Here is a 27,932-nt window from a genome sequence, read left to right on the forward strand (position 1 = left end):
ACCGAGCCAGACGAATCCAGGTCCCAGGCTTGCAAGATGTGGAAATCAGATGCGGAGCCCCGATTGGCGACTGCGTCTGGCTTTTAAAGGGGGATAGGAAGGAGGCTGGACCAAGGGACAGGTGCGGGGAATAAGGCAAACGAGGAAGAGCTGGAGCGCCCTTAAGAGGAGGAGGAGCGATCGTGACAGCCGGATATTTGAGTAGTGTTAACATCACCTCAAAGCACAATTTTCCTTTAGAATTTTTTCTTACTTCTGAAAAGTTAACAATCTAGGTGAAGAACAATCTAGTCCAGCTGGGTGAAGGCCAGGGATGTCTTCCACCAAAAGAAAATGTTGACCAACAGCAGCTGCAAACAGTTATGACAGCACGACAGTCGAAAGTGGTCATGCGAGTATGAAGAACCACAGAAGAATGTCTTTCAGTTTCCTCAGCTGCTGCATCTCAAAGTTTTGATCTTTAGCATAGTAATCAAGAAGGATCTCTCCCTGTGCTCTCGCACTACTGCAGCTAAAACTGTATCTTTCAGCGAAGGGAGCTCATTCCAGATGGTAACTTGGTGCCTTCACACTCATTTATTGCCAGTGGCTTTGTGAGCAGTGCTATTACAGAAGAAAAGGAACCTTTACTATTTATCAAAATGCAAGCTGCAAAATTTGGGCTAACATTTGGTTGTAAGAAGGTGCAAAAAGACATTTGACAAAGAGTCCGCAACCATACCTCAGAATTTGTTGTGCAACCGTAAGACTACATAATAGTTATTTTGCCGCAAAGAGGAAATCTGTCAACATCTCTGTTTTCAAGGGATTGATCTTAAAGACCCTGGATCACTTCTGATTGCCTGTATTTGAGATTACCATGGTTATTACCTTAACCATCTTTATCGCTTTAGTGTTTTTTCTAACAGGAGTTGGACTGGATTATTGGAGGTTGTTGTCTTGATTTTGGATTATTGAAAAAGACAGCCATTTGCTCACAGTGGTTTTCTCTTATACTTACTACAGCAGGACTATATAATGTAATTTTATTTTCATCAAGCACAGGAGATGGCATGGCGTACATCTGTTGTCATTACCTCAGCCTGTTCACTCTTGTGAAAGAGCTCAGATTTTTTTGGCTTGTAACCACTTTTATTGGAAAATGCTCACATTATCTTTACTATTGATTATGCCAGTCTTTCTTCTTTGAAATATTAAAAACTGATCTGGTGCACAAAGTCTAATAAAGTACCCCATTTTTTAATGTATTTTACCCTAAGCTTTTTGGGCATCTTTGTTTTGCCCAACTAATTTGTTTTGTCCATTTTATTTTTTCAGCTAGAAAATGTCTTGAGACGTAAATCTTCCAGTCATTCATTTTCTGAAAATTCCTGGCAAAGAAATGCAGAGCCTGCTTTGCGCAGGGCCATGTTGCAAAAGCTGACAACTATCCCAGAAGCAAAGTAGACCTCTCTATGTTACCCTTAAGGCATAATACAGAAGGCTAGGGTTTTAACATCTTCATAATAAAATGCCAAGATATTGGAAGTGCATTAATTACGAAATAAGTCGCTATTTTATTGCTGAGTCCCATTTTTGATGAAGGTGCTGATCTCAGTATGCTTGAAGGGAAATTCTACAGGCACTTTATAAAATTTCATTACTGACTGCTTTTACAGCATGGGAGGTACAGTGCTATAATCAAAGGCTGATGGAGAGCTGGGAGCACCTCAGCCCTAACTAGCAGATGCCGTCTGTGAGTGCCACAGCATTGCTGTATAGGTGAAGCTTAAAATGTTAACAAGTACTGTGCAGAAACAACTGCTCTCTTTGTTGGGAGTTCAGTGGATCTCACACACAGTTAATATAGATTTTCCCACTGACTGTGCCAAGAGTCTTAAGTCATTTTATGAAGTGGCGCAGAGTTTGGGCTAAAAGTTATGGAAGGAGCCTATGTGTTTGGACTGACAGAATGGAAAATGTCTGTACTAATACAGCCTCGGAGAAGGAGCACTTATACACAGAGCCTTCAGAGAATCATACTTTACAGAATGAAGAGAAATGCCCTTTTTACTGAAAGAGCATCATTCTCTAGGCTCCCCAAAAATAAAATCACAAGATGAAAAATAATATGGGTAGCTGGCTCAGTGTTGTTATGATTTTGAATGTTTACTTGCTCGGTATCCATAGTAACTATCATTGCCACTCTTAACTAGTCTATCGTTTAGTTGTTTCTCTCAAGTACCATTTGTTTTAAGAAGCTCATCTGCAATATCTACTTATATTAAAATTCTCTAAGACTTTAAAGTCGTATCACTCTCTCATTCCCTTCAATTGTTCCATTTCTGTTTGTTTAAAATACTTGTGTCAGTTGCATCAGATTTCAGCCCTTTCATTTTTTGTGTACAGCGTGCCTCTTTTTCTCAGTGTGCATTGGAGGGAAGAATCTTTCTACTTTTAAAATCACATTTCATAGAAGCTGTAAGCCCTTTTAAATCCACACACAATGTGTTTTTGTCCAAGGCTTTTCAGAGCCACAGACATTCTGTTTGCATCTGCCGTTGTGTGGTAGTTGCAGGGACGCAGCACTTCACTGGAGCAGTTGTCCTTTCCTAATGAGGCATGTTGATGATAATATAGTGGTATGAAATAATTCATGCCGCTTTCTAAGAGGAGCACGCGTATAACATTTGCCGCACTCAAAGATATTCCCGTGTTCCACAGTATGAGGCAAAACTGGAGGCAGCCTGCGAACGTTGGGCCAACGTTCGCTCTTCACTTTGCAGCTGTACAAGTGGGCATTTGTAAAGTGTAGATGTGGGTTTCATAAGAATGAGAGTAGCAAATCGATTTAAATTCATTTGCTATGTATTGTTTTTTGCTATAATGGCCAGACTGCCACAACAAACCTCAATGTCCATTAGGCGACTCATGTACGTACAGGGGGCCAGAAGAGTTACACTCCTTTTCAACTCCTCGATGCATTACAAGTACAACTGGGTGTTGTGCCATGTGATGTAGCAGACAGCTATTTAATCCACAGGATCCCTGTTGTGTGCCAAGATAAGACCCTACCTACTCTTCACAACCTCAATTCACTTAGGCTTCTTCACAATGAGCTCTGAAGACTAACTTCCATCTATGAATTTACAGTATCTAGACTGAGAGGCCCATTTACACTATAATTGGAAGAGAGTCTTTTAGCTAATGATCATCTTAGAACAGCTAGTATACATTCTAAGGGCGGTGGTTAATTTATAAGAGTGTGCTGGCAAAGTCTTACGATATTTGAACATTTAAGAAAGCACATCGACAGCGGCGGGTGTCCTTCATGGACAAAACTCAAGGAAATGGGTATGAACTAGGGAATCCTCTTCGAGATTCATTGACCAGCTTTTGACCAAAAGAGAAGAATATCAGGAAGTTCCCTCTGCTGGTTCAAAAACGAAGAAGATTTTTCTATTAAAGATTCTAACATATTGCTCAAGGAACATACGTGGAAAAAAAAGGTAATTTAATGTCAAATAATAGCCCTATACTTGGGATCCGTAGATTATAGTTTGCTCATTGTTTCAATTTTCAGAAATACTGTATCATGTTGAGAAACTTGTCAGTGTAATGTCTGAATTGATGGTGCCCATTTCAAGAAAACAACATGTACACCCCACTACAGTTTCAAATTGGTAGCTAATCAGTTCTTTGTGTAATCTCATTTTAGATCCCAACCACAACATCTGGACATGGAAGAAAGCAGATTTGATACCTTTTACAAGAAAGCCTAGTAGACAGCTTGTTTGTTTGTTTCTTTCCATACTTATAAAGCACTAAGGTAATAACAACTTGAACAAATTGCATATAACCCACGTTTAACAGAAAGAAATGAGCAAATGATTAATACTTTTAAAAATGATAAAGTTAATATTAAAGTATTTTTGTTTTGTAGCACAATGCCAGATTGTGTAAGTAACTTTTGGGTCTAAGAATTTCACGCAAACAGGACATGGTACGAATCTGTTTTTGTTTTCCTGGTGATAAATTCTGGAGTGTCATGTAATTGCTGTAGTATGAGCATTTAATATGTGTGTGATAAAGGTATATACCGTCTTAAATTAACGTTCTACATAAAGTGTATATAACAAAGTTATTTTTTTACTGTTTTATTGTTGTTTGTGCCTTTGACCTTTCTCAGTTCCTGTTTTCATTATATTTGTTTGTATATGCTGCTACTTATGGTATGTAATCTCAAGAACTTGAGCCAGATACCACGTCTGGGACCCCCCTGAAGATAAACTTACCACAGAGAACAATAGAAGTTGAGCCAGGATTGGCCTTATGTAAGATGTTTGGTTGACCGCTTACCTTGGTTGAACACCCAACCTACCTTTTACATTTGACTTAGATCTTGACTAACAGAGCATTAATTACTGTATGCATATGGCCTATGAGACTGATAAACAGGCAGATCCTGTGACTTAATAAAGACGTTATAGAAAGCAAACTGCATTTTCTCTCTGTGGAATTTCACCCTGGAACGATATCTGAAATAAAGAATGTTGTGGCTTGAGCTGAAAAGCATTTCCTAAATATGCTGGGAGCTGCTGGGCCTTTTTTATTTATTTACATAAAAAAGTGTTCCCTTTAAACTGCAAGAAAACTGGACAGGTTTTATGAAAAGATGCTATAGCATATGTATTATATAAACACAGGATTTGTGTGTACAGCCAAGAACATGTAATGAAAATATATTATTTATAAGAAGCATATTATTATTTTTAGCAATTCTGTACATGAAAAATCTCAGTTATGTGGACTAATGCAAGTCAACAGATATAATTGGTAAAATAATTCTCTTAATGCTTCTTTGATACATTATGTTAGAGACATCAGTAGGAAACCCAACAAATGTTTGCACGTACCTGTTGACCAAATTTCCTGCGCAAATGATGAATGAGTAGCAGAGAGAGAGGTTATTCTATTCTAGAGAACAAAAACCTACTGTACCTGCATCATAAATTAAAAAACAAATTAATGTTCATTTTTTTAACAGAATTTGTGATTGAAAGCTATGTTGCTATGTGTCTCCAGCCATGACTGTGGAACACAGGATCTTCTTCACCTGTGAATATGTATGAGCTCCAGTTATCCTGGAAAAGTGAAACCTTTCCTCTGAGAATCTAAGGGATAAGTGTTAAAGTTTAATGTATAAGATTACAATAATAGGACATGCAGAGTAAGCCATCGTTTTGAAATTCCTAAAATGTAAATGCAGAAAAGTAGTCAAACATAAAAAAATGTATGCTAGGATCTACCGCATCAATGCATATATTTTTTCCCACTTTAATTGATTAATCGTTTTTAATGGTGATTGTTTTTTCCGTAAGTATAGTTTTTCCACTAAAACACTTACTTATAATGTTACGGCGCAGCAGCCAAGATTCAAGCTGGACCCTATGCGATGAATGATATTATCTGAAGCACTGGTTTCGTGAGAGCCAGGCGTCCTTTAACCAATACGCAGTATCTGAAGTCGAAGTCGTCGTCGTAGCAAGCTCAGGTCAGTAAGCCGGAGTTTCAGGAAACAGACAGCACACAGGTAGCGAGAAAACACGAAGGTTTAGGAGCTCCAGTGGGATACCCAATACTGAGCACCGAGATGATGGGAAAGAGCGCTTAAGTACTCTGGTTCAATGGTGACCGATTAGATGATTAGCTAATGAGTTAGCAGGAATTAGTGGAGGCTTATGTCTGATTATGTGTGGCCGTGACATATACAGTAGAGCAATGCTATAAATGTCTATTGTACTTTTTGAATATGTTGGTAACAGGTATGGTTGTCTTTTTTACTGATATTTATGCTTTTCTCTTCAACTAGGCCAAATTTGCAAATTATGTTTCTGGCTGGGAAAGTAGCCTTTTTACAGTTTAATTTAAAGTCAGATACCTGATAAAATCAGGAGGTGTGGGCGATCTTGCGATAAATGCTCTTGAATGGCTAACACATGTTGCTTACCATTTGTTTTGGCTATGCTTTGAAAGGTTGTGGTTTTTTTGTTGCACAAAGAGTTAACAAATCAAATTAAAGAATAGAGTCCCTGTACTGTCTCCCCCTTAAAAAGACATTTCAGGCATGTTTGATTCCCTCTTTTATGGGAGAGAATAAAAGTGTGTACAGAGTGTGCCAGTTCACCAGTTTGGTGGTCTTCTTCTGAAGGTTGTTAATTAGTGCAGAATGCGGACTACAGTTCTACAGCCAGTTCTGATGGAAAAAAGAAAACCCCTGACAGCCTGCCAAGAGTGAGGAATTTGCGATACGTTCAAAATGGTTCCAAGCGCAGAAGAGAGCTTATGCAAATTGTTTGTGACCAGTTTCTTTTAGTGATTTTTCCAAGCAAGTGGAGCAGATAAGGTATAGTGATTGTCTTCACTGGGGCAATTATAACCAGTGGACGAGACTCTGAAATGCTTGTACCTCACAGTGAGTTGGATTGCATTTTGTTTCAATGGAAGGGAGAAGTACAGGAATGTTTTGGAAAAATTAACACAGTGAATCCAATGAAAATGTATGAGGCCTGTAAAATTTGTTATTTGCTCAAAGGTATGACAAACATTAAACCTGTGTTTCATGTCAGAATGATCCTGTTAATAAAGCAAACCAAAAACACTGAAATATGAGTTAAGAATGGTCTAGTGCTCTGTCAGAATAAGTTGACCAGTCCTCCTAAAAGAAGGTGCCGGACCACAAATAACGCTGCTCAGATTGAAGAAACATTTCCGAACTGCAGGCCAGCCCTTGGTGCAATGCTCTAGAAAAGAGAGCAACACTTTTTATTTTCAGTTCACTTTCAAATATGGAGGAAGATGACCTTAGCCTGCTTTCTCGAGAAGAAACATGTAGATTGCAGTTCTTTAAAGGGGGAGCTATTTAGTCAGTGACTTCATGATGTGTTTTTTGTTCCCGCACTAAACACAAAATTCTTTTGCCTTCCAGTTTCTCAGTGTTCTTTGATTCCCGTTGCTAGGTGTCCTTTCCCAGAAATCCACCAGAAGAGAATGGTTTAAAAAAGATCTCTTACATGGCAATCTGTTTATAGTACTTTGGTGCAGTGCACTGTTGCTCTTTGTATTCCTGGAGATATAAATTGCTTCTGGCAAAGAGACAAAGGAGTCTGCTTATACTTAAAGACCATATAAGCTTTTGCAGAATGCCTGTATGCAAAGTCAGTATATTTAACATTGGGCGAATGCTTTCTGCCACTATATACACATGCTTGAGGAACTGAGTGACTAGGTAAATCTAGCCAAAGGAAGTGTGGTGTATGTAGCCCTTGACCTTATGTTTCTAGGTGAAGTAACACAAGCCTGTTCTTCAAATAGAGCACAGTGTTGTTACCCCTCTTGTCACATCATAATTATGAAACTATATTGACTGTATAAGGCTACTGCATTCTTACTGTTTATAACACATCTACCAACTGTTATACTTCAGGTGTACCTCTCCCTTGCCAATTTAGACTGTAAATCTGTCTTCCTTATACAGTCAATTTCTGTAACTCAGTGGGGCACATTTAGAATGTAAACAACATAGTTCTTCCTGTAATAAACCAAATTGTTCTTTGTTTTTACAGTTTGCTGTAGAGTAGTCAGATTTTCGGGAAAGAATTGTAAAACCACAACGGGGGAATAGCCGGCCTTTTCTTACTGTAAAATTAAAGGTGGTAGATAACAGTGATTTTTCTGGTTTTTGTTTTCCACCCTTACTTGTCATGCTCTACTCTTGCGCACAGTTGTGCCCATTGCTTTTTGATCTAGGGCGGAGTGGTGGCTCTGTGGCTAAGGATCTGTGCCTGTGACTGGAAGGTTGCTGGTTCAAATCCCGTGGCTGGCAGAGGAATCCTACTCCGTTGGGCCCCTGAGCAAGGCCCTTTACCCCCAACTGCTCCAGGAGTGCTGTACAATGGCTAACCCTGTGCTCTGACCCCAAGCTTCTCTCCCTGTCTGTGTGTCTGTGGACACATGTAGAGCAAGCTGGGGGATGTGAAAAGATGAATTCCTAATGCAAGAAATTGTATAGGGCTAATAAAGCAACATTATCATTATTATCATTAGTCTGCATTACCAGCAATCTGTTCCTCACATTAACTTTCTTGGCTGGGATTTCGTGAATTTTCACCAGGAGTTAACAAACCGGGTCATGGGAGATCCCACTTGAATTGGTTTTTTAATCCAGCCAAGTTTATTTACTTCATTGGAAGACATTATTTGAACTACAAAGTTGGTTGATGGATGCAAGTTACTTGTTTTTACCCTGAGGTATGGCATTGTATTTTATGTAGGCACCCTCCATTATATGTAAATGCTGGAGTCAAATACTTCAAATCAATTGTATTATTAATTCAATTAAGGTTGTGTGGCCCTACAGGACCTAGACTGGGAACCTCTGTTTTGCTCTTCTATTTGTACAAAGTTCCAGGGAACTACCTTATCTTTGGCTGTAAGAAGCCAGTTGTTGAAGTTTGTAAGGGGAAGATTCTCTGATACATTTATCCACACAACCTCAGCAACACCTGCCAAATGTGGTTTTAAACCACTAGATTGGCATTAGTGTTTTCTTCCAGTGGCCATTTAAAAGATTACATAGAGAGTCTGAATGTCACATTATGTGGTGCCAATAGGCTTAGTGTGTATTACTTAATAACAAACCACATGATTGCCAGCTGCATTACTAGTACTGCCTTTTCCACACTTTTAACAGTGTGCTTTATTGATGGGTTGATTAAATGACCTGCATAAATAGCTTCATAAATAATTTTATCAAATTCCCTGAACATGGTAAATTATAAAACAACCTAAACGAAATAAGGTCTGGTATAATAAAAATACCAGCGTTTTCTGAAGGCGTTACATTTCAATTATTTGATAAAAATAATAATACTCAAAAAAACAGAAAGGTTTGAAGGGCACATCTGGTTATTTGGCCAAACCTTATGGACAGTAATATAATCCAATTAAACTATAGGTGTATTATTTTTCTGTAAATGGTTACAGAAGACTTTTTTGTTTACGTTGTCATGTATTGTTCATCTTTAACAGTTCAGTTTCGCTTCAACATAGCAGTTTGGTTTATTTTAGAAAAATAACACAATTGACTTGTGTATAAGTGAAAGAAGTTGCATATCATGGTTGTAATACTTGTTAGGGCGGCTTTATTACCACAGGAATAATGACTCATTTGAGGAAGTTACAGTAACTGTCCTGAAACTAGTTCAAGGCTTATGTTGTAGTTAAAAGAGAGTAAACAGACAAGGCAGTAATTGCAAATGATAGCAAGGGTAACATTTATGCATATCTTTTTACATATGGTTTATTTCAAAGTGAACCAAACTGAGTTTCTGTATAAACAGAAGTCTACTGTGTGGCTCTGGGTGTATTTGTGTGCCTTAACAATAAATGGGCTCATTTTCATACATTTCAAAGTTAAATTTAGTGAGCTTGTGCTTTCCATTGTAATTATGAAACATTTACTTTTATGTTTTGGCTTTTACATCTCATTTTATTTGATATCTAATAGGGGTTCGTCCAGTTCCTTTTTTTAAGACTTGTCAGGTTACTGCCTCCTAGAAAAAAGTCACTCCAGTGGTCCACATAAATAATTAATTAATAATAATTGCTTACACTTATATAGCGCTTTTCTGGACACTCAAAGCGCTTTACAGGTAATGGGGACTCCCCTCCACCACCACCAATGTGCAGCTTCCACCTGGATGATGCGACGGCAGCCATAGTGCGCCAGAATGCTCACCACACACCAGCTATCAGCTATCAGAGTAATGAAGCCAATTCATAGATGGGGATTTTTAGGAGGCCATGATTGGTAAAGGCCAATGGGAAATTTGGCCAGGACACCGGGGTTACACCCTTACTCTTTTCGAGAAACACCCTGGGATTTTTAATGACCACAGAGAGTCCGGACCTCGGTTTCACGTCTCATCCGAAGGACGGGAAAAAAACTTTGTACTCAAGGGGTGCTAGGTAAAATAAAAGTCAGGAGGCAAAATTTGCAATCTGAAGACAGGAAATTCTAGAAATAATTGTTTGTGTTTTCTTTTTTACTGTTGCATAGCTATCTTCTTTGAGAAGATAAATGCAAATTCCTGTCAGCAATTTTCATGAGGAAATGATTTCTCTACTGGACCATGCCAGGGGTTTGATTCTTCAGATTGAACCTGGAGGTCATGTGCTAGCTGCTAGACGTATGGACCTGTCTCTGTGCTTTTTATAAGACATCAGAGATAACGTTCGTTCATAAATTGAAAATGATTTGGTATCCATGTGGTTTTGGGATCAAATATGAGGCAGTAGCTAAAAAACCCTTCACACTATATATAGAATCATATTGACATCTGCACGCTGTTACTGTACTTGCAGGAGGTTTTAGTTTTTCCTTTCCCCTCTTCTGTTATTACTCTGAAATGCTCGTTCTTCTCAGCAGGTGGGCGCAGGAGGTGTCTTTACAGGAAGAGAGGTGCCCCAGTGGCGTTGATTTCCTCAGCGCACAGCTGCCGTCTGCCCTGAGACATTTCTTGGGGGGTGGAGGGGGGAGACCGGACCAACACCTTGAGCTCCTGGGCAGCAGCTGTCTTGCGCTATACAGGCTAGCTAAACAAGCCCCAGAGAAAAACGCGAAACAAAAATGGTTTGACTGCACATCCAAAAATAACAATACCATACAAAATAACTTATTTGCGACCACATTTCTGTTCGTTTGATGCATCTGCGAGGCCTGCAGAAAAGTAGAACCTTTTAAATTAATTATTAGATTAAGTTCTTTGCCCTCTAGGTACAGTCCCCAGAGGACTCTTAATGGCTCGTGCGGAGGCTAGGCTAATACATTGTTCCTGTTCTGCCTTCTCACCAAATAACAAAAGTATTACTTTCATGTTTTTGCTGTCTCTTTTTCTTTCTTTCACTGGCACAACTGCTTTGTCTCCGCTGTTAAATAATAACAGCGAGAGCGCTAAGCAGGCTTCATGTTATATGAGTCATCCGACGTATAATGACTTGCATGTGTTATAGACATGGTTTTAGCAACCACCTGCTAAGAGAGGTCTAGAGGAAAAGCTAAAAATAGCCCCAGGCACATAAAGTAGACAGTAGTTTTGCTTAAATGAAGAGAGTGGATACAATTGGAAAAAGTCCTGCAACCCGTGTCAATACAATGGCTCAATGGGATAATTTTCTGCAGTCATCTGGCTACTTCAAGATAAGAAAAAACTTTGTCCTGTGGGTAATTAAGGTCAAATTTAAAAAAAAAATGGATAAGCAAACGTTTTGTATTGCCTGTTGTGAAAAATGCTCAATAGTTTGAGTCATTTGACTCAACTTTTTGTGTCATTTAAATGGCACCTAATTTCCACTGAAGTCTAGTCTTTTTGAAGCTGTGTTCCATTTGTCATGGTGCACAGAGAATAAAAGGACGAGATGAGAGGAAGAAAAACTTTCCAATCTCCATTTCAACAGCAAGGTCAGTCAGGCACAAGTGCAGGAAAACGAAACTCAACAAAACCATGCCCTCCAACATTGAAGATAGTAGTGTTTTCAGTGTTTAATTTATAGAGCCGCTTTTACATAAACAGAAGCTGTTTGGTTGCTGTCACAGTTAAAGAAAAGATAATTGAGGATTCCAGATACTGTTAAATTCATTTATTTCATCCTGTAAAGATGCAGTGAGCTCCTTAATTCAGCTTTTCTAATATTGTGAGTGACTGGAGTAAAAAGTGAAATAGTTCAATGACAAATCAATAGATGTTTTCAAAATGATTGATGGGCAATACCAAAAGGCATGAATTGACAAGTACAAGATTTCATTAGGCCCAATAATGAAAAATCTTTTAGCTGCGTGAGCAACTCACACACACAGTGTAATGCTTTATATTGAAAAACACTTGCATTTGTGAAGTTCCTGTCACCCTGCCATGCTGTATCAAAGCAAAACGAAAATGTCTAGAAAAAGAACTTTCCCTCTCCTTTCCTTCCACATTCTTCTTTCAATGCTTTCAATACACAGATGCATTTATTTTTTGTCATAGGACCGAAAATGCGTTAAAAAAGTAAAATGTGTCAGGTGCTGTTTCACTGGCACTGTGCACTGTGTATTCAAGACAACCCACTTAAAATTAAAGTATTAACATCATACAGACAATCATCTCTATATTCTCATCTCATCTCAAATCTCTGGTTGCTTCTTTCCTTTGTACATTAAAATCACGATATATCCTCTGATTTTAGAATATAAATTCATTTTGCCTTTAATGTAGGGAATGTTGACCTTTTCAAGAGATTAAATGGGAGTTTTTCTTGGGGTTGGAGTATTTAATATTCAGTAAATTCAGTTTAGTATTTGCAGAAGCAACTCACATGTTCTGTGGGGACAGTAAGAACGGGACACTGTATTTTCAGCTGTCAAATCAGTAGACAGCTTGTTTTGTTAAGTCATACAGACAAAGGTAGCCGACAAAGGTACAAATGTAGGTCCATAAAATATCTAACTTTAATTTCGGAAAAAACAAACAAAGATGTACACAGGGTGGCAGCAAAGAATTAAAGAAGTGCCTGGCTTCAGTGGCCACAGTGGTCTTGTTCTCCATTTTCAACTCTTCTAAGAATCTGGTATTGGTTTGTATGGCACCTTTGCTATGAGGAACTAAGAGGCTCAACAAAAGTCAGTGCATTGTCTAACGTTCCAACATACACATTCCAAAGCTCTGTTAATGACAATTGTAGAAGACTAGTTAAAGGGGAACTGCAATGCTATTTTTATATTTTGGGGTTAGAAAGAATCAGCACTGATAGGTGCATTTCAAACTACACTAAAAGTACCTTCAATTTACATTACAAACTAGACAAAATTTCCAGGTGTATACAGCGCCATGTTCTGTGATTCAGAACAAGGCAACAAAATCTGATGTGATAAAGCCTTATTACATTGTAAACAAGCCGGCTTGTGAATACATCTCTTTTAATCCAATAGAAATATTGCTTTTGATTTTGAGATGGTTTTGCTGGACAAATCTAATTTACTTGTTAGATCCGGAAGCAGATCACGTTGGAACATTAAAGCAGTGAAACATCTGCTGTAGAACCTGTATTTATTTGCTCATATATCACATTACATCAGTCATTACTGTGACTAGTGAGCAGGAAGGCCACATCACGTCATGGGAACTCGAGTGCGGGTTTGCGACAACGTTGCGGCAAAGTTCACAATTTTCTGCTTAATTTGAAATTTGTAATTTTTTTCTTTAATTAATTTATTTTGGTTATTGAATTTAATAACCAGTCTGAGAAATTGAGAACGCAGTTCCCCTTTAAACTCTTGCTTGATAGGCTTTACGGTAATTATGACTTCCATGTGCTTTTCATATAATACATTTACAGCTTTTTTTCCACGAGAGTAGGGAAGTTTATCCTAGAGTTTCTGTTGTAAACGTTGATTGTTGACGAGAAGGTGGCATTCTTTCCTATGTTACTGAATTTTCCCCAGGAAAAAAACAACCCAGAAGTTTGGTGACTGGGGACACTGCTGTTGTTGGTCTCAGGTCCTTACCACTTGGTTATTATAGAACTCATGACACTCTTTTCCAAGAACGCTCTTTCTATAATTTCCCTTTGGCATTAAAGGCAAATCAAACTTGAATGTGTGATCTGTTATGTGCATTTTGTCACGATTGTAGTCCCCCCTCCTTAAGGGTGCTCTTCCTTGTTTGCCCTATTCCTCGCACCTGCCCCTTGTTCCAGTCTCCTTCCTGTTTCCCTTTAAAAGCCAGACGCAGTCGCCAATCGAGGCTCTGCATCTGATTTCCACACCGTGCGAGCCCGGGACCTGGACTCGCCTGGCTCCGTTATGCTTTTAAATTCCTGCTTCTGTTCCTGTTCTCCCCGCCGGTCCCGACCCGGCACCTGTTTTTAATCCCTTGTTTTGGATGGATTACCCGGCCGTGGACTTTTACTTGTTTTTTGGATTCTCCCTTGGACTTATTCTTTGGATTGTTTGCCTCGGCCTCACCTCCCCTGATCACCAGCACTGCATGGACACGCCCCCCTGTTTTCATCCCCGTATTCCTGCATGACTTTTTCCCCAGTGTTTCCTCACTTCTCCGGATTGTGTTGTCCGCATAGGGTCCGAAAGAACTGTTCGTTACACATTTGTGGCAAAGATGGATATTAGATGGTATAAAATAAAAAGGAAGAAGCAGAGTCATTTTGGAAAATTAGCTAGAACTATGGGAAAACGTAAAAGGAAAGTCTTTGTTATTTTTTGGTAATATATCCTTGTTCAGCCAGCACCCTGAATGTAAAAATGGTCCAGGAGCCACAGATAAGCAAGAGAGGGATGGGCATATGTCCACCTGTGAAATTTAATGTGTGGGAATGCTTGTCTGCTGAAAGAGGTGTAGTTGGATCAAAATATGAGCCGTATAGGGGCTTGTCCACATGCCCAAGCTGGTATCAATATTCTACCAATTCCATCACAGGGTGACTTTCACTGAGTGGTACGAATGGAATTACAGACCATGTCTTCATGCTTTCTTTGTACTGTTGGAAGCCTGTATGCTGCAAAATGTTGGACAAAGGGAATCTAACAGCCTCTGACCAGAGTCAGCTATAACACAAAACTGTGGCCAGAGTTGACAAAATCTGGAAAATCGAATCATGTACAGGTGGATCTATCTGATGTTCACATACATGTCCTTCAGGTTAAAATGCAGACGTCTTTGAGAATGGGTAAGTGTAGGCAGACTCCTCCATCCCATCTAACTTTAAGGCCATTTGTCTTTTAACATGTAACAGGCAACACACCCTTGTACTGCGAGTTAACAATTGGAGAAGAAGCACTTCTCTCACTGACAGACCCACATGCCTGCAGTCTGTTGTGTAATTTCCATTAGAAAGTAAAAAAAGCTGGATGAAATGTTAGATTAATGTAGCTATTAAACTGCAAAAAGAGCAGGAGATCAAAATGGGTCGCTCTTGTTTGAAATCTCCTGAGCTGAACCTGCGCTCCATGTGTGGAGGAGAACAGAGTAATGAAGGCAATTGATAGATGGGGATTATTAGGTCATGACTGGTAAAAGCCAAGGGGAAATTTAGCCAGCACACTGGGGTAACACTCCTACTCTTTTCACGAAACACCCTTGAAATTTTAATGACCACAGAGAGTCAGGACCTCGGTTTTACGTCTCATCCGAAGGACATGCCTTTTTGCAGTCCAGTGTCCCCATCACTATACTGGGGCATTAGGACCCACACAGACCACAGGGTGAGTTCACCCTGCTGGCCCCACTAATACCTCTTCGAGCAGCAACCTGGTTGCTGTGTTTTCCCACAAGGTCTCCCATCTAGATTCTGGCCATTAGTGCGTTGCAAGTTGTGAATTGCAGGGTGACACTGATGCTGGCCTTGTTCACTGTATATATCTTGCATTGTTCACTGTACTGGGATGCCTACTGCAGTTTTATCTGTGGTTCAGCTAAATGTCTTCTGCTTGGTACTGTGCAGTTCATCCTGCCCTTAATAGCATGTATGAGATTGTGCAAATCAGCATGTTTTACAGTCCACACTTAGTTATGTGAGGGACCTAAAATGGCTGGTGGGAGGTTGTAAATTCTTGTTATGTGGGAGACTTCAGCTTTGGCTTCTGTTTTTTGTAACCCACCTTCAGTTTTCTGAATCAATATTTTCACTTTCAGTTGGAGAGAACCTTAGTGTCATAATGGTATTCATGTTGTCCACTTCCTCCTCTGCAAGACTGCTGCTACTTGTGGCTTCTTCTCTAGAAGACATTACAGCTAGGTCAAAATATTCCACATTAAATTCATAAGACTCCCCTGACGTTTCAGAGTGGGACTGGCTGTACAAAATAATTCTGTATGTTGGACAGAGCAGGTGACTTTCATGTACTGTAACTCGTGTCCAGTGATGCTGCTGATCTTAGCAAATATTGATCTTTGAGCTTAAATATGTTTATCTTGGTTTCACATCTGACTTGCATTTTCCACAAAACATAAAGAAAATCCAGATCCTGTCACAGTGAGTTCTAGTTGATTTGACATTAATTGGCCCCAGTTGTGATGTAATGTAGGTACTGTAATTCTGAAAGACATTGGCTCCACTCTGCCCAGTCTGTAGCTAACTGAAACTCCTATAAAAGCATCTGAAGCACCTCAAGAAAAATTTGCACATTTTACTGGGATTTGTTAGGGAATTAAATTTTTATTTGTAAGCTAAACACTTAAACATGTATGTTCCTAACTGGAATACACTAAATTTCAAACAATTGAATGAAGAGTTAAAAGTGACGTATACTGTGAATAATGGAATGAATATCACAAATAAAGCATTCATGATAATGTCTGCAGATGTGATCAAATTAAGGTTTCAATTTCTTAGCTTAATTTTTTCAACACATTTTCCACTCACCATTTCAATACAAATTGACTTTATTTGATAGGTTTCGTCTTAAAGTAAGGGAGAGGGGGAAAAAACTTTCAAAAACCTTCTGGTTACACCATACCCAGGCTTATATTTGATAACCCTTTCAACAGCTACAACAAGAACCTCATAAGAGGAAGCAAGTATTATTACACAACTAGCTGAAGTGTGCAATGTTTACCTTACATACTTTTCCATTTGTGAAACAAAACTAAGTCAGTATTAATAACAGACAGATCTTTAAATGTTTAATAATAATAATTCCATTTGTATAATGCTTTTTTGGCCACTACCCTCAAAGAACTTTACACGTTATGGGGACTCACTTCCACCACCGCCAATGTGGGCGGTGCAGTGGCTCTGTGGCTAAGGATCAGTGTCTCTGGCTGGAAGGTAGCCGGTTTGTATCCTGTAGCCGGCAGAGGAATCCTACTCCGTTGGGCCCCTGAGCAAGGCCCTAACCCCAACTGCTCCAGGAGCGTCGTAAACATGGCTGACCCTGCACTCTGGCCCCAAGCTTCTCTGCCTGTCTGTGTGTCTCATGGAGAGCAAGTTGGGGTATGCGAAAAAGTCAAATTCCTAATACAATAAATTGTATATTGCCAATAAAGTGATCTTATCTTATGTGTAACCCACACCTGGATAATGCCATAGTGTGCCAGTATGCTCACCACACATTAGCTATCAGTGGGAAGGAGAACAGAGTAGTGAAGCCAATTCATAGATGGGGATGATAAAAGTGGGAAGGCCAATGGGAAATTTGGCCAGGATTCCAGGGTAACACCCCTACTCTTTTTGAGAAACGCCCTGGGATTTTTAATGACTATAGAGAGTCAGGACTTCAGTGTTACATCTCATCCAAAGGATGGCATCTTTTTACAGTATAGTGTCTCTACTGTATATTGGGGAGTAAGGACCCACACACACTGCATGTTGAGCCTCATACAGGCCCCACTAACACCTCTTCCAGCAGCAACCTCACACCTGCTTAGCTTCAGGGGGTTGTCAGCTTTTAAGTCAGTATTTTAGGTTAGAGGCTAGTACATCTACCCAAGTGACTGACTTTTGGCCTAGATTATTAAAGCTTAATAGTAGAACTAAAAATGTAAATCAATTTTGTCGGTAAATTCTGAAAACTATTTTACACATCTGCAATTGCTGATGCCACTTTAAGTCAGATTTTTTTTTTGACAGCTCATCCCCAGAATTCAATTTTGCAGTAATGAAGCAGTATTTTCTTCAGAGTATGATTGACCATAATCTTATAAGAGATAACCCAAAAAAGTGTCCAGGACAAGTGATAATAAGGGTCTGTGAAAGCTTTGGATAACCATTAGAATTAAACCCAAACTTCTTTAACCCACCAATATAATGTTTTTTTTTTATTCAGGGATTGTATCACGTGGAATAAAATCAGATGACATTTTTTCTAAGCATCCCAAAAAAGAGGATTATTTGCCAATTAGGTAGATATGAGTTCCTTATTTAACATTTTTTATTTCTTATTGTACTGTTTTGTCTCTTTGTGTATTCACTATACACTGCATTCTTGGGTTTGGAAAGGTGGTTTATTATTATTATCATCATCTAAATAAATACGTCTGGTTTTGTTAACTGACTTCTTGACTAAAATTTGTTGCAGACCTAATATGGACCATTGCTGGCTATATGGAAACATAATGTCTAACATAATACTTGTTATTTGGTCTTTCATTTTCCCATGGTCAGAATCAAAATAACTCCAAACCATTTAATCAACATCGACAATCTATATATTTTATATTTTGTTAAACCCACTCACAAAAACAGATATGTTTCTTTTAATGCTCTGTATACAAATATCTGTTGGTCTGATACTGACATGTTAGACTGACAAGACAAATAAAATTATGGCAAAATAGATGATGATGGATTACGTACTCAGTTCAACCAAACCTTAACTTAAGAAGTTCATTTTTTAAAGTAGTATAAAGCCACATATAAAGATTAATTACTTTATAGGCCAATGCAGTTCTTTTTCTTTTGTTACTCTTGCTTATTTTGTTGTTAATAACCTATTATTTATAACATTTGTCACTATACTGTGATACCAGTACAAGGTAAAAATGTACAGAACTGAGTGGCAAAAGGAATACATTTTGCAAAGGAAAAGGCACAAATGGCTAATAATTTGGTTAAAATATAGTATGAAGCAAATTGTGGATTATATAGTGATTTTAATTGACCAAATAAGGTCAACTGGATCTTCAGAAAATTATATGAAGTGCATAAGAATAGTATATATTTTTTTAGAAATATTTTTTTTTCTGTTCTGACTGATTATTGCAGCTAACTGCAGGTAATACATTGCTTTTCTAGAAGGTTCTATTATGAACAAATAAAAAAGACTTTCTTCACTATTATATACATGTATAGAAATTCTGGTGAAGTATTTGACGTAAAGGTGAGTGATAGCGTACATATTTTGCATTACCATGCCTTTCTGAAATAGTCCTGGAAAAATGTAAATTTAAATTAGGTTATTTTTTTTTCTTTTTCAGTTTGGATTTTTGTAACTTTTTATGTCATTTGTGAAAGAGAAATTAAATTGAGGGAAAACTGGAGGAAATTAAATTGAGGGAAAGTGATACTGAGAAAAACAGATAAAAAACCTTGATTCTCCCACCCTTTCAATCTGAAGATTGCTGTGTGATCTGCACCTGTTGTTTTCAGTCCCATTCAAGATCAAACAAATTAGCATGACAACAGATTTTTCTCAGGCTAATAGCAACACAAATGAATTAAACACTTCAAGATTTCTGTTCACAATTTTGGAAAGCTTTTTTTGTTCTGTTAATATAAAATCTGTTACAATATTAATTGAAATCTTCATATTTCAGATAACACACGATAGGTGCTTGACATAAACAAGATTATGTCGAATATAGGGTTTTTAAATAAAGTTGGTTTTAAACTGTTTAAAACAGAAACAAAGTTTTCTTGGAGCTTTAAAATATAATTATGAATTGCAATTTAGGAGTATATAATTCTTAAGCAAAACAAAACTGATTATTGCATGGTAGTGTTTTCTTCAATACACACTCACAGAATCTTCAAAAATGCTTCTTTAAATGAATAATCAAATGATTCATTTTTTCTTTGGCTCCTTTTAATGTCAGAAGTCATTGAAAACTATAGCTCATGAAGCCCAGGTTCATCTTTGAATTTGTTGAGGCACATCTCTGCTAAATGGCACACCACACATTTTTCAAAGGCTGTTTGCAAAACATAATTTATCAAACAAATACCCTTTTTAAAAAGCCCCAGTGTGTTAAACTAACATTATACCCCTTTTTCTACCCATAAAAGTATTTTTTTTGTTGTTATAAAGTGCTAAAGCAAGATGTATCTTCTCCTAAAAGATTTACTGTGCCTTCTGTGAAAAAAAAAAACTCCAGTTTATTTATTTATGGTCAAGCTAAGCTTTATGTGTTTTAATAGCGATCCAAAACTGATTCATGTTGTTTCAGCTGACCTTTTGAATTTCTTTGTTTCATAGATCTGAAAATTGTTGTTAAAAAATGATTTTACCATCCTTTAACACTAGAACTACTGCAATTTCACCCACCCCTAGAACTACTGATAGGGGTCTATTTGACCCTTACAATATTTATGTAAATAGGTATTACTCAGAATTGGAACCAGTATATTTTGTTGCTTGTTTGTTTAGAACAGATAATACCTAACAGATATAACTATATGAAGGAAATGGTCAAAATGAACATACTGACATTTAAAAAAAAATTCTTAGTTAAGGTCTCATGTCTGCTTGCTTAGTCAAAAAAGGAAAAGAGGTTAACTTGGGGTTAACCAAAAACATACTCCTCACTATTGCTCACTTTATTTGATTTCTATCAGAGTATATTAAGAAATTAGAGTATTTCTTCTAATTGTAGGTAAAAAATGTGTGCTCTGAAAGGTCCTAGCTTCAGGCTCAGAAGTGTTCACATGAGGTCAGTTGGAAAACATTTGTTCAGACCTTGCGTTACATTCAATAGAAGAGGAGGAATTCCAGGAGCAGGCAATCTTGGCCCCTAAATTTTATTCTATACTACTGTACAGTATATACAGTACTAGTCATTTATTTCTATGGTATGTTCAACAATCAATCATTCAATAGCTGAGCAGGTAAAACCCAGCAACTGTACATTCAAGTCCCGCATTATAAAGGAATGAGAGTTTCAAGGTTGCCTGCTCCTGCAGTGTGCCATTGGGAATCCTGTCACAGTTAGTAAGGCATTACGTTAGCATTCTCCAGATTACAGGGTTCACCCATGTCAAGCCTCTTTCAAGCTGTTTCACTCCGGATTCCTTCTCTTCTATACGTATCTGTTTATGGTTAAAGAAGATTAGCGGTTCTCGCTTTTCAAACTTCTCTTTGCCCAGTTTTGAACAGCCAGCAGCTGTGGCTGAACCTGTCTTGCCCTGGCATCGCCAAGCGCAGGGCATCAGAAGATGCAAAATTGTGAGCTCTGAGGAAGTCAGTCGGTCCTGTCTATTCAGCGTATCTGCAACAGAAGAAGGGAAGCTTGCAGTATGTGCCAAAAGGAGACAAGCAAATGCTTTCCAAGTATACAAATAAAAAACCAACATCTCAGTTTCATTGAATACTGAATATCCTGCTGGCTGACTATGTTTTACACACATGACTCATTTTCTACAATGTAAGAATGTCACATTGGAGAAATTGTGTCTAAACCTGCATTAAAGTTAAATGTGGATAACTTAAGAGTTCGTTCCCGTTGTGGGTTTTCATTTTTATTTGTATTGTGGAGATATGAGGGAAATATTTTTTCTCCAGTGCAATACAACCACTCTTTCTCTTAGTTTCTGCTGCTGGATTTTTTTTGTTGTTTGCACTTGTGCAATCTCCTTCTGCAGTAATTGAATTTCTTTTGGCACACGTTTGTCAAGTAAATAAATGGACCATTTTGATTTAGGACATAGGTGATTCTTTAATTATTTTTGCAGTTATGAAGGCGTGAATCACGTCTTGGCATGTCTCTGACCTTTTGGAAAGCATCCCTTTAGTATCACCAAATAAATTAGGTTTAATTTGTAAATCTGTAGGGTAATGTAGGGCACTGACTTTGTAGAAAACCCTCTTGCTAAAACTGTGGCTGTTTAGTGTTGTTTCCCTGTAGTGTGAAGATACAAAGTGGAGATGGAAGATGGCTAGCTCACGTTAAGTGGTTCAGGGGAGGAAGTCAGCTGGTTAGAGAATCAGCTGAATTTAGGCAGATTAAATTGCTTCATAGAGACAGCGGCTTGCAAGACGAGGTAGTTTCTAGTAATTGTGTTTCTACACATGGCATGCCACATAACGTCCCACAACCTTTTCTGCTCCATTTTGTGGCAAAGCGCTGTTCTCTCTCTATATTTTAATTCTCCTCTGTTTCTCTAAGATGCATACATTTCTGATTTCAGATTTCTGACAAATCTGGCTGCAAGCCATAAAAAATTGGGCACTGTAACTTTTCCTGTCTCCAAGTGCAGAAGTCGAGCAGATGGAGATATGGCTTCCTGTTACATAATCCATCCGATTATAAATTTTTCTGCCTTTTTTTTTTTATATGTGCAGGACCCTGCAACTTCCCTGTTGGGCTCTTTTGCAATAATATGTCATTGTACAACGCAAGAAGGGGGAGACTTGTTGCATTACCAATGTGAGGCAGTGCAAAGCGAAGCTCCACTGCTCCCACCCAGTCCCTTCTCACCAGACATAGCTGTCTTGTCCTTGCTAGCTTGCTTCAGCATTTCCCTTTTGAGGAGGGAAAAAAGGAGGCCCAGTCCAAATGACAGCTGTTGGAAGGTGAAATGTGCTCCAGGCCTCCAGAGTTTCTTATCCAAAGGGTCCTTTCTGGTTTTGACATCTTGCAACAGTTGCGCATTAAGTGCTTTTGTAATGCCGGCCTCACAGCACTGAGTCTTGCGTTAGAAAACTCTCCTGCCTCGTTTTTTTTTTAGGTTTTTTTGGAAATAATTAATGACACTCAAAGCTAAGAAAAAAAAAGCTACAGTTAGCTTGTGAAATTGTGAACGTGCCAGCTGTTCTAGCATTGCAGTGTTCTTTCCCTCATTGTATTCTAGATGTATCTGCCAACTTTAAGTCCTAAAGAAATTCCTTGTGAATTTCAGGAACTCTGTATATAGCAGCGATGAAGCTGCATCTGTCTCATTAAACAACACGCATCACCCTCTTTTATCTTCTATGTGTATAAAAAAGAAAACAAATCAACAAGCATAAATTGTATATGCATAGACATCCACGTATTGTCACCCAGTATAGTTGAAATACTCAATGCCTATTATTTAAAGCTAGTGAACATTTTTTTAACTACCCACTTATGAGGTCACCACTCAGCTGTTGGAGCATGATGTGCTGAAGGTGCAGTTATGCATTCTTCTGTCAGCTCAGGTGGCTGCATACAGCTTTGAACTTAAACATAGAAGGTGTGAAGACAGGAATTTGGTGTATGCCTAATGCTCTTTAAAGAGCATTCTTTCATTTCTAATGTCATTGCATTATCGTAGCTTTTTGGAGGATTAAACAAATGAACTTCCAGGACGTGAAATGATAGGCTCCTCAGCTTTGCAAAACCTTTAAACGTGCAACTGTTTAAAGCCACAGATGATGATGGTAATCAAGTGAGACCACATGTGACCAGGAGTGCAGAATTATTGCACAGAATGTTTTTTTGTGCCGGGAACCAAAGGTTTGTGTTTTGCAATTTGAAACAAAGCCCCCAACGTCTTTATAGAAAACCAAAGGTTTGTGTGCAATATAAAGTTCCCCTGCCTGCACCAATATTTTACTTAACAGATCACAGATTTGTCCTCCTGCTCACTACTGCAGTCCTCCAATTCTTTCTAGATTCTCCTTTCTAGATATACCCACAAGCATTATACAAGTTGTCCCTTTCCCTGAAGACTTTCAAAGCTCTGCATCCCTGCATGTGAGCTGCCACAAAGTGCAGGGATGCAGAGCTATGACTGCTGAGGTATGTCATCTGCCTAAGTCCATTTTGTTATAAAAATGCATCTTCATAGTTGCATCCATGGTGCTGACACGCCTTGATCAAAATAGTGTTTGTGCCTCTAGTGTCCTATGACATCAGCATGAACGTGAAATCCACGCTCATTAAGTTATTCCACAACCATACTTTTCTCTTGCATACCTCTAAGCCCAACTTCAGTGTGCTAAGCCACATATCTGTGGGACATCATGATGTCACAGGTTCGTGATACCAAGCCTATTCCCAAACCCTAAAAGAGATTGGGTAGGAGCTCGTCAATGTGGGAATTTCAATCTCCGGCATTCTCTAAGGTCAAACTTGAACCCTTGATCAGGTCAATGAGCATTGATGCTACTTGGTCTTTCTGAAAGAGGTGGACACACCCAGTATTGGAACTTTATTCATCAATTCATCAGTTTCCCTTCAGGATCAATAAAGTCTTATCTATCTCTTTATCTTTTGTCAAAACTATTGTGATTTCTCTGATATTATCTAGGCATGGACTCCTAAAATAGAAAATGTGACTTTTTATTTGACATGTAATGTGAGTGAAATCGCTCAGTGATGTAGAGATACAGTTTTATAGATTCCAGTGAGAAAATAACCCTCCTGCATAATGTTTTACATTTAAATTTCATCTCACCTGATCTAAATGCTGTAAATGAATGAAATATTTTTCCGGTCTTATTTATCTTCATTTGCCAGATTTGAAGTGGTGATCTGGCTCACATTATGTTGTTAACCATTTGCATGTCCCGTCATTCAACTCTGATTATTTAAAAACGTAAAATTTAACTAGGGATCACTAAATCTGTGAGAAGAATGGAACATACTTAGAGCTCATAACTTTCAGGTAGCACTTTTTTCCCTCTTGCTCTCTAAAACCATGAGGTAGACTATACTTACCTTATAACAGGACTACCTATTAACAGCACAATTTTGCAAGTTTCTTCAGTTTGCCAATTTCTGCATTCTCTGTTTCTTCTTCTAACACTTTTACTAAGGCTACTGAGCAGAACCAGAGTGCTGTACTCCATAGCTGAATTTAAAATGTGATCAACACCAAAAAATAGGAATTGACTTTCTCAGGTTACATTGTGAATACTGTTTTTAAACATATTTGTAACATATTTACATGTTTAAAAAAGAATCCTGTTCCAGGAAATGTACAGGAAAATGGGGCTATTATTATTGTATATTGTGCTCATCAAATAAAATGAGCTGCTTAGCTACAGAAATATTAGACTACTATGGTGGTAGGAGAGATAATAAGTTTTCAGTGGTAGATCTTAAAAAAAAACTTGTCTTGCTCATGCTTATTGGTTTCAGTACATTACAGAATCCTATCTCTCAAAGTCTCCCTTACTCACCATTAAGGACCAATGTGCTTCCCACTGCAAATCTCATATTTCTTACAGTCCTGGACTGTGCTAGTATAAAACAAAATGGTTTACAAAGCACTTGTACAGTATAAAATATATAAAGTACAATGCATAATGGTTTTCAATACAAAACAGTCCTGACCGTTACAAAAGTGACTTCATTTCAGAGCAATGAAATTAAAGTAAACAGTCTATGGTGGGACACTCTTCAAATTGAGCCTGTGGGCTGGGAGAAAGCTTTTTTATTGTCAGACTGTTAAAAAGTGTACAGAGAGTAACCTTGTGAACAGACGCATACAGTACACATATTAATTATCTATACGCATGGAAGGAAACTACCTAGTGATTACAATTAATGTTGGCAAAATATTTTGTTTCCAGCACTGTGACAAGGCCCCCTGTACCCTAATGAGAAAGGTGTGGTGGCTCAGAGGGGTGCTGAAAATCTTCAGTCCACAACTGAAATGATTTTCTACAGCTCCTGTTGAATTAAGGTTGTTCAGGTTAGGAAGCCACATAGGACTTAAAGGAACAAGCAGGAGCTGATTTCACACTAAAGAGTGGAAAAGTGGAACCCGAAGAAGGATCAAGTAGAGGAATTGACATGTATTTACTCTATTGCTTTGCAGCCCACACACTGGTGCAGCTCTCTGCTTGAACAACAGAAAAATGAACTGTTTTCTCTCAGCACTGGGACAGGTGTTTCCAAAAAATGCACAAACTCTCTGATTCATGTGCTGTACTTAAAGGAGTGGACCACCATTGTTTTTTTAAGCATTTTAGTTTTGATTTTGAGAAATATAGACATTCAGTTGAAAGAATGTGATCACTTATAAATTGCTTAAAAAGATCCATATTTCAGGAATAACAAGAAATGTATTTGGGGCAGAGAGACCATGGACAAATGATGGAATAATCCAGTATTCTATGAAATAGCTACATCGTTACTATGCAGTTGTATCACCATGGTTCTATCGCAGGCTGGAAGGATATTTCCTATATTCCGTGTTAACACAAACAATGAGAAAATAGAAGTCAAGAATAAACTGCTGGAGTTACTGATTTAGGCATCCGTATTCTCTAGATCACACATTACTGAACATCCCTCCCTGTATGTGGTATTGAGGAAAAGAGACCAGTTTCATCCTGTGTGAACGTGTACAGTCATCTTAAAAGTATGAACTGCTGCCCATGGTGGCATACCAATGGCATGGAGACAGGATGGCGGATACTGTTCACTACAGTAGTTAGACTCTTGTTTGGGATGATGAAGTCAGTTCTTGCGGTTGGTTTTGTCATCATTTCCCCGGGGCAAGTGCCCACTGAGCTGGTGGGAAGAGATGTCTGTGACATTTCCTAAGTTCACCCAAGTTGTGGCAGCTCTCACTTGCACAGGTTTGACTCACACATGCAGCAAGGTGGCGTTGCAGACGTCCAGCGTAGACATATTTAATTTCAGTCAAGTCAATTCGAACATTGTTTTTATCAGTTTCCTTTCATTTAGATTATCGAGTCAGTCAGGCCAAGCTTCAGAGAAATTGCAATGGGGTTGCAGTGCTGATGTAAGTCTATGCATTTAACCACAACAATGTTAAACTCAACATATCTTTTCTTTATCTTTTAAGGGTCTCCTACCCTGGTCCTGGGGAGCCACATTTCAGTTAGTCTAATAGGCCACCAATTTTTAAGGAAATGCCTGCTGGTTATTGGTAAATCAAGTAAATAATCTGATTATTAAGACAATGAAGAGACCTCTGGTCCTAAATTATCTCTTTATTGTTCCACATCTTTAGAAACTGGTGATTTAATGATGAGATAGAAAACCTATATACAGACATACAGAACCATCCCCAGAGATCCCTGCGTTAGACTCACAAGTAACTTTGCATAAAAGAATGTAGTGTTAAATTTTAAAAATATATATAAAACATATTATAGTATTGTTGAGATTAATCAATGCATTCTAATGAAATGGAATGTACACTGTTTGGTAATACTCTGTTTTAAGGGGTGCAAATCGCATTTTAAGGGTGTAACAAACACAAATATTACATTTGTATGCGCAATCCTTTTAAAACATTTGTTGTTTCTTTTTTAATATTTATCAGAGTGAAGTACCAGCTTCTGTCCTGTAGATGGCACAACTGCATTCATTTTACAAGATGATTGTAGTTCCTTCCTTACTAGTTAGAGAGGTGTCTGTTAATTTGGTTCTTGTCCTTGTACATTCAGCACGTTACTGGGAAAAATATAAAATGAATGTGCTGCATCGTATGAGACATTTGCAGCATGACAGACCCTTGCTGGACTTTCAAAAGCAACAATAAGGCTGTAAGACTATAGTTGATGACTTTGATGAAAGAAAGCATTATGTAAGGGAAAAAATAGCAAAAGCCTACTATATTTTAACTTTAGACGTGATCCATATGTACACATCGCACATAAAGTTGATGGATTACTAGGCAGACTGGTAAATGGAGCATACAGTGAATCCTGGGCTCTTTGAGTAGTACAAAAAAGCTAACGATTTCTAGAGGTAGAAGATAGAAAAAGATTTCTTTTTCTACCAAGAAAAAATAGGTTGTTTTTTAATGTATGCAGTTCTGAACTCCTATATACAGTACTGAAGGGTATAAAATATTCAAACAAGTGGCATTGGTTCCAGTGTTTTTAATGCCTCTCAGTTTATTTCAGGAAACACCAGGGGCATGTACTGTATGTGAATGTCTATATTCCAGCCTACAAGAATGAGGTCATTAAATACCTGAAAAAATAATTGATGTTTAATTGCTTAAACACATTGGCGTTCCTGGAACAATCGAAAATAGTTTTCTCTGGGGTTCCTGCAAGCGTTTAAAATAACTTCCGATTTCTCCTGTGCCAGGAAAACAAAGACTATTTTCCTGTTGCCTTTCCATCACCACAGTCACAGTTTTTATTCTGGTGTCCCATAAAGTTTGTACGTCACACAAACCCATTAGGTTTATTATATTCAGCATAGAAATCCAATGTTGATCTGTTTTAATAC

At 38.2% G+C, this 27,932-nt stretch overlaps 1 long non-coding RNA gene across 18 annotated transcripts in view; it reads left to right on the forward strand.

The window, feature by feature from the left end:
* LOC107078070 (uncharacterized) overlaps positions 1-27,932 on the forward strand; it is a 264,300-nt gene that overhangs the window by 25,914 nt on the left and 210,454 nt on the right. For 2 of the 18 annotated variants that reach the window (XR_001479061.2, XR_001479062.2), the window contains one exon: positions 17,858-17,933. The exons of the other annotated variants lie outside the window; for them this stretch is intronic. This is a non-coding gene — a long non-coding RNA (uncharacterized lncRNA). The remainder of the gene's footprint in view (positions 1-17,857; positions 17,934-27,932) is intronic. 18 annotated transcript variants of the gene reach the window in all.

Source organism: Lepisosteus oculatus, chromosome 7 (genome assembly GCF_040954835.1).
Source record: "Lepisosteus oculatus isolate fLepOcu1 chromosome 7, fLepOcu1.hap2, whole genome shotgun sequence".
NCBI lineage: Eukaryota > Metazoa > Chordata > Actinopteri > Semionotiformes > Lepisosteidae > Lepisosteus > Lepisosteus oculatus.